We start from the raw sequence: 7,080 nt of genomic DNA, 5'->3' as shown, positions 1-7,080 counted from the left end.
TCACACTGCTGCACTCCAGCCTGGGTGACAGAGTGAGACCTGTTGCTAAAAACAAAAACAAAGTAAAAGCATACAGCTTATGTGCTTTGTACAAAAAAAAAAAAAAAGAAAAGGACACTATTGCTACTTTATCAGTAAATAAATTAGGATAAGAGTAAATGGATAAAGCAAAAAGTGAGATGAGGAAGAGAAAGATGAAAAGCTTTGGCAGATGTTCTCAAGTTTTCCGTGTGTGTGCACACAGGCACTGCACCATGGACCCCACTGGCAGTCTGGTAAGCCTGTGGACCCCTTCTCAGAATAATGCTTTCATTTTTAAAAAATTTCTTCTTATTATTTTATAGAGACAGGGTCTCACTTTGTTGCTCAGTGCAATGATGCAATCTTAGCTTGTTGCAGCCTCAAACTCCTGGGCTCAAGCAATCTTCCCACCTCAGCCTCCCACATAGCTGAGACTACAGGTGTATGCCACCACACCAGGCTAATTTGTAAATTTTTTTGTAGAAATGGGGTCATGCTATGCTGACCAGGGTGGTCTTCAACTCCTGGCCTCAAGTGATCCTCCTGTCTCAGCCTCCCAAAGTCATGGAATTACAGGTATAAGCCACCATGCCTTGCCCAGAATAATGCTTTTAAATGAATAAGATAAAATATATAGGCTTCTAAAAGATATCAGTCATATTAATAATGTAGTTATTAATCAAAATATTAAAAAATAAATGTGTAATACAGTGATATATATGGTTCTTTGTTTCTTTCTTTTTTTTTTGAGACGGAGTTTCACTCTTGTTGCCCAGGCTGGAGTGCAATGGCTCGATCTCGGCTCACCGCGACCTCCGCCTCCCAGGTTCAAGCAATTCTCCTGCCTCAACTTCCCGCGTAGCTGAGATTACAGGCATGCACCACTATGCCCAGTTAATTTTGTATTTTTTTTTTTTTTTAGTAGAGATGGGGTTTCTCCATGTTGAGGCTGGTCTCGAAATCCTGACCTCAGGTGATCCGCCCGCCTCAGCCTCCCAAAGTGCTGGGATTACAGGCGTGAGCCACCGTGCCCAGCACCTCTTTTTTTTTTTTTTAAATTAGACTTTAAACTTATTCATGTTGCCTAACTGAAACTCTGTACCCTTTGACTAACATCTATCTGCATCCCCTACCCCTTGTTCCTGGTAACCATTGCTCTACTCTCTGCTTCCATGACTTTGACTTTTTTAGATTCCACACATAACTGAGATCACACAGTATTTGTCTTTCTGTGCCTGGCTTATTTCATTTAGCATAATATCCTCTGAGTTCATCCATGCTGTTGCAAATGACAGAATTGCCTTTTCTCAAAGGCTAAGTAGTCTTCCATTTATATAGACACCAATTTCTTTATCCGTTTATCTATTGCTGGGCACTAAGGTGGATTCCATACCTTAGTTTTTGTGAATAATGCTACAATAAACAAGGGAGCACAGATATCTCTTTGGTATGCTTCTTTCCTAATGCAGGAAATAAGATCTAGTGGCAGATCTAACAATTAAGGTAATTTAGAAGCACTTATCACTCAGAAATCGTAACAACTGTAATGTGATAGGAAAATATCTGATTTCCATTGGTCACAGAGTCACAAATACTACAAATGCTACTGTAGATTGCTGCCTTCTATCTCCACCTCCATTCAAGTTCACGAACCCCTTGAGTCTTAGCCAAACTCTTCAGGTTAAGAAGCTCTTCTTTGTAACAGGACCTGAGCAGAGGTTAGAGGGTGATACTTAACCTTCCATCCTGTGTCTGCTGCTAGGACTACACTTTAATTCTACATTTTTCTTGTCCAGGTACCACCTTTATTGGGACACTTTTTTTTTTTCTTGAGACGGAATCTCTGTCACCTATGCTGGAGTGCAGTGGCACGATCTCGGCTCACTGCAACCTCCGCCTCCTGGGTTCACACGATTCTCCTGCCTCAGCCTCCCCAGTAGCTGGGATTACAGGCGCCTGCTACCATGCTCAGCTATTTTATTTTTGTATTTTTAGTAGAGATGGGGTTTCACTATGTTGGCCAGGCTGGTCTTGAACTCCTGACCCTGTGATCCGCGCAAGTGCTGAGATTACAGGCATGAGCCACTGCACCCGATCGGGACACACTTTTTAAAAGCAAAGCTGTTTAAAATGCAATCTTTTTTTTTTAAAACAAAATTCACATTTTATTTAGATCGAAATGAACTATACAAAATTGATTTTCTTCACCAGAAATAACAGCAATATTTTCCCATATTTTTCTAGATAAACCACAACACTTCTTTTGTAGGTTTTCCAGGTTTTGCTTATAAATCAAGATGAGGCAGTAGATAAGAGTCATGGAAAAAGACAGAAAAAAAACCCAGACAAATCAGTTGTCAGTATCCATGGCCTCTGATTCTGTCTCAACCATGAAACAGAAGTGTTCAACATATACCTGCTAAAAAGCTTAGGAAGATGTAGGCTCCACAAAGGTATGTAAACAGCAACGAGATGTGGAACAACAGCAGGCTTTTCCATTCAAACTTTGTCATTTGTTCCTTTAAGTTCGAGAAAGACAAAATCTACACTGAAATCCTTGTTTGGTGAGCTCACAACCTTTTCTCTGGTAATTTCTTGTAACCGTCTAATATAGATTTTTAACATACTTAAAACTCCTATTAGTCAAAGGTCAATTGTGGGCCTCACTATAACATTTTATAAAATGTATTCCTTCCTCCCACACCCCTTCAAAATATATTTCTTCAAAGAATTCATAACACCCAACAAGTAGAGATCCACAGTGATAATAAATGCTATGTCTAAAATGACTTAACAGACAATTCCAGAGTGCCATCAACAGAGATCACGCAAAAGGAAACATGGCACTTTCAACGTTCTCTTCTGGAAGAACAGGTAGGTCTTCAAAGCTTGAGAGTTCAAACAGGGGCCATTTAAACAGGTAGATTATCAATGACTAATGTATTCAATGGAGTCCTATAGGCAAAGATATTTAGTGATTAAGTGGCCTACATACACCTTACAGATTTTTCTTCCAAATATCAAATATAAGAAAGCCTATTTTTAAAAGTCTCTTAGGTATTTTCTACAGTTTCGGAATTATCTGTAGGAAGCTCTGACTTACTTGTATAGAGTTTAATGTATGTGTCCACCATTAAATCCAGGTTGTGTTTTATATCAAAATTTATGTTAAGCAAAGCCAAGTTACTTGACCTTTGGTCTGTCAAAATGTTCCTCAAATATGCTTTAAGATGCTTTCGTCCATTTTCATACCGCTCATTCTCAACCTTCATCACAGGAAGAACACACAGGACCTTCAGCAATGCATACACATTAGGAAAAAACGACGTCAGGCAGGTGGAGGTCTTCATAGATGGTGGACGGAAGCTCTATATCTTTCCCCCTGTGTTTCCATTTGATTCTCCAACAATGAAGCTCAGCTGACAGCGTGTCAGGATTGGGTAAGTCACTTCTATACATGTCAGCATGGTGTTCCTCCGACGTATTGAATTTGAGTTGTCCCATGACTGAGGGTACCAGAGATAAGCATTTAAGAGCTTTGAGGTGCTGTTCTGAGAATATATCTTTAAGTTCCTGAATAATGTGCTCCACTCTTGGGACACTTAGGGTTTCTTTATAGTAACTCTCAGAGGTTAGCTGAGATTCCAAGTTACCCTGGTGAGCTCTGAGGAAATTTCCTAGGGAGTTTCATTTGAATATCAAGTTTGGTTGCCAAATTTGTGGCTTCCTCAAACCGAAATTCATGATAAACTTCAATATTTTCCATCACTTCATTGAGTGAATGCAGTACTGCAGTCAAGCTACTGGCTGCAAAGAAGACATCAGAGGTTTGCCCCTGGAGGTTTTTCCCAAGGGCTCTTGTAAAAGATAGGACATTTTTAAGAACAACAATAGTAACAATGAAATCAAAATCTGTCACTGCACTGCAGAGTACAAATGCTCGGCCAGCTATACAGTTATTCCATCTAATATTTGTGACACTATTTATACCATCTAAACATAAAACAAGTGCTTGCAGGAGTTCCACTAAAATTTCAAAAGCATCATGCCTGCTTGTCCACTGAGAATGGCAGATTTCCTTCAGTTCTTTACCCCTTTCTTTACTGTTCTGAAAAAGAACAGAAATTACGTTGCCAAGTTCTAAAAGCAGTTGTGGTGATCGATGGAAAAAAGAACAAACTTCCTCAATTGTTCCTAATGCAACAGATACTCCCATAACAGGTACTGATTTTGCCAACCACATATTTAAGGCACAGGAAGAGCAGAGTGTGTAGATAGCTTGGGGATATTTCTCTAAAAGTCTAGAAGCAACAACTTTCATTTTGGAAGAGAATCCTAAAATGCAATCTTTTAAAATGTTTTATATTTGAAAGAACAGTAAATGCTCAGGGTTGAAATAATCAAACAATAATAACATTAAAAATAAATTGAACTGAAAAATAAATCTCCTTTCCATCTGAAGTTTGCCATCCCCTTTCCCGGAGATAAGCACTCTTACTAGTTTCTTCTAAATTTGTTTCCTACATCAGCCATTGCTCTCAGTTCTCAACAGTAGAACTTGACAACAGAAAAGGAGTTTACACAGTAGCTCCCAGAATCGGCTGAAGGCTGGGACGCAGGCTCCCTCAGGAACCAATGGACCAGTGAGGTGAGGCACAGCCAAAAGCAACCACAGGGCAATTCTGCTTGGGCTGCTGCTGCTGGGCCCATTCACCAGACCCTGGATGCCCCTCAATGATCCCGAGGCCCAGGAAAAGTTCTTCAATGCTGCCATGCCTTTTGGTCCTTCTCTCAAGAGTCAAGATTCTGAGCTAGAGCATCTGGTTATTAGGCACATTCTAGTTGTCAGGGGCAGGGAGAGGGAACATCCCTTCCTCTTCAGTTTCCATGGATTTGGATTCTGGGAAGCCAAAATGATAACTGTTCATTTGATTTATTGAAAAAAAATACACACACATAAATAGATTTGCTTATTTTTTTTTTAAACAAATGGGAGAGTTCTTTAAATGCTGGTCTGCCTCTTGATTTTTTTTAACTTAATAAAATATCAGCAATATATCTTGAACATTTTTCAGTACCAGTGTATATAGATCTACTTTGTTCTTTTTCCTGGCTCCATTGTATTCCACTGTATTGAAGGCTGGAATTTATTTCACCACCCTTGAGAGTCTTCCAAATCTAGCCTGGCCAGGCAACGCTTCTGGCAGTAGAACTGCTAATTCTGTCTTGCTGTTCTTAGGCCAACACTGACCACAGACTCTGTCCTGGGTTGCAGAAGGGTGATTGTAGCAGATAATGTTGGTGTCCTGCCCACCTCTCTTACCACTTCATTGCAACTGGGCTTGACTTCCCATTGCTGTTCTTGTATTTATTTGTCTTAGGGCTTTCTGTGATGATCAGAGTCTGCTTTGCCCATCCGCCCTGCAAGTCTGAAATGCTGGAAGATTAACATTGCCTGCCCTCTCCCCCAAGCTGTCCTCAACCAATAATGAAAAAGAGTTGGAGTATAAATACCCCAGCTCTCTCACTCCTCAGGAGGAATAACTGAAAAGTATGTTCTACCCTGGCTCCCAGATTTTCCCGGAGCAATCAAACTTCAGTTACCCATAGTGGCTGCCTTGCTTCTCAATCTTTTTCCCACATTCCTCTATTAGTGTTTCCTGGATCACCACCCAAGTAAACCACTTGCACTAGAATTCTTGTCTTAGGGTCTATTTCTAGGGAAACTCAAATTAAAGCAGTGATGATGAAGAAGGGGAGACATGGAAAGAAACTCATTTATTTATTCATTTCTTTAATAATTATTTACTGAGATCCATAGTCAAAGACAAGTAAAGGAGAATGTGAAGAAATGTGGACAAGGGGAACAAATCCTTCCCTTTCAAGGCATAAAAGCAAACGCTAAAAAAAGAAGTGGGTAGCAAGAATACCTTTCTTGACACTGCTTAACACATTGTTGCCCAATCCACCACTGATCATGTGCTGTTCTTTTGGGAAGAAATGGAATAAGAACAGTGAGTAGCAGAATTCAGCTTTCTAAGCGTAGTGACTTGGCCATATCTATCATCTGTTCAAAGCCTGAAACATGTGGCAGGATCTTAAATCCTTAAGAAATTAATGGTAGGCCAGGCGCAGTGGCTCACGCCTGTAATCCCAACACTTTGGGAGCCAGGCAGGTGGATCACTTTAGGTCAGGAGTTTGAGACCAGCCTGATCAACATGGTGAAACCCCATCTCTACTAAAAATACAAAATTAAACAAGCATGGTGGAGGGCGCCTGTAATCACAGCTACTCGGGAGGCTGAGGCAGGAGAATCACTTAAATCTGGGAGGCAGAGGTTGCAGTGAGCTGAGATCATGCCACTGCACTCCAGCCTGGGCAACAGAGTGAGACTCTGTCTCAAGAAAAAAAAAAAGAAAGAAATTAACAGTAAAATATTAGCTAACATTTGTTGAGCACTTAGCATGTGTGCCTTTTTTTTTTTTTTTTAGCACTTCACACATAGAAATACATTTAATCTTGATGACAATCTGATGAGCTTATAACAATGGGTAATACCCAGGGTATGATTCTATTTATATCTTACAGATGAGATAACTGAGGCCTAGGGAAATGAAGTAATTTTCCCAGGGTCACATGGTTAATGATTACCACTGATCATCTGAAATCTGGATCAAGGTCATCTTGACCCCAGAACCTATCGGAACCTATGCTCACAACCTCTTCCTTCTATTCACTCCTGTGATACCTATTGCCCAATGGTCTACAAATCCTGCAGTCTCTTGCTTTCATCTTTACTTCAATATTTTAAATAGAGTGGTTTGAGCGCCATCCTTTGTAATAACAAGATCTAGCCCTCGTTATTCTCAGAGATCATCTTTCTCTAATTTACTGGGAGAGGCATGAGTGCTTGTTTCAAGATCAACTCCTAAGTCTCTAGTTCCACCTCTGCCCTCAGCTCACTTTGTGAAAGTTTCTTCCCTAAGACAGCACCAACTTTTCCTTGTGCTCTCCAAGAGAATATTAACCCAAGACTGTGTGTATAGCAGCCTTGTTAT

The 7,080-nt window shown here is 40.3% G+C and overlaps 1 pseudogene; it reads right to left on the bottom strand.

Annotated features, from left to right (window-relative positions):
- Nucleotides 1-2,253: 2,253 nt before the first annotated feature.
- LOC100457178 (52 kDa repressor of the inhibitor of the protein kinase-like) lies at nt 2,254-4,795 on the bottom strand (annotated as a pseudogene).
- Nucleotides 4,796-7,080: the final 2,285 nt, after the last annotated feature.

The sequence above is a fragment of the Pongo abelii genome, chromosome 2, assembly GCF_028885655.2.
Source record: "Pongo abelii isolate AG06213 chromosome 2, NHGRI_mPonAbe1-v2.0_pri, whole genome shotgun sequence".
NCBI classification, from domain to species: Eukaryota; Metazoa; Chordata; class Mammalia; order Primates; family Hominidae; genus Pongo; species Pongo abelii.
The sequence above is the reverse complement of the archived record's forward strand: the minus strand, read 5'-3'. Positions and strand labels throughout refer to the sequence as shown.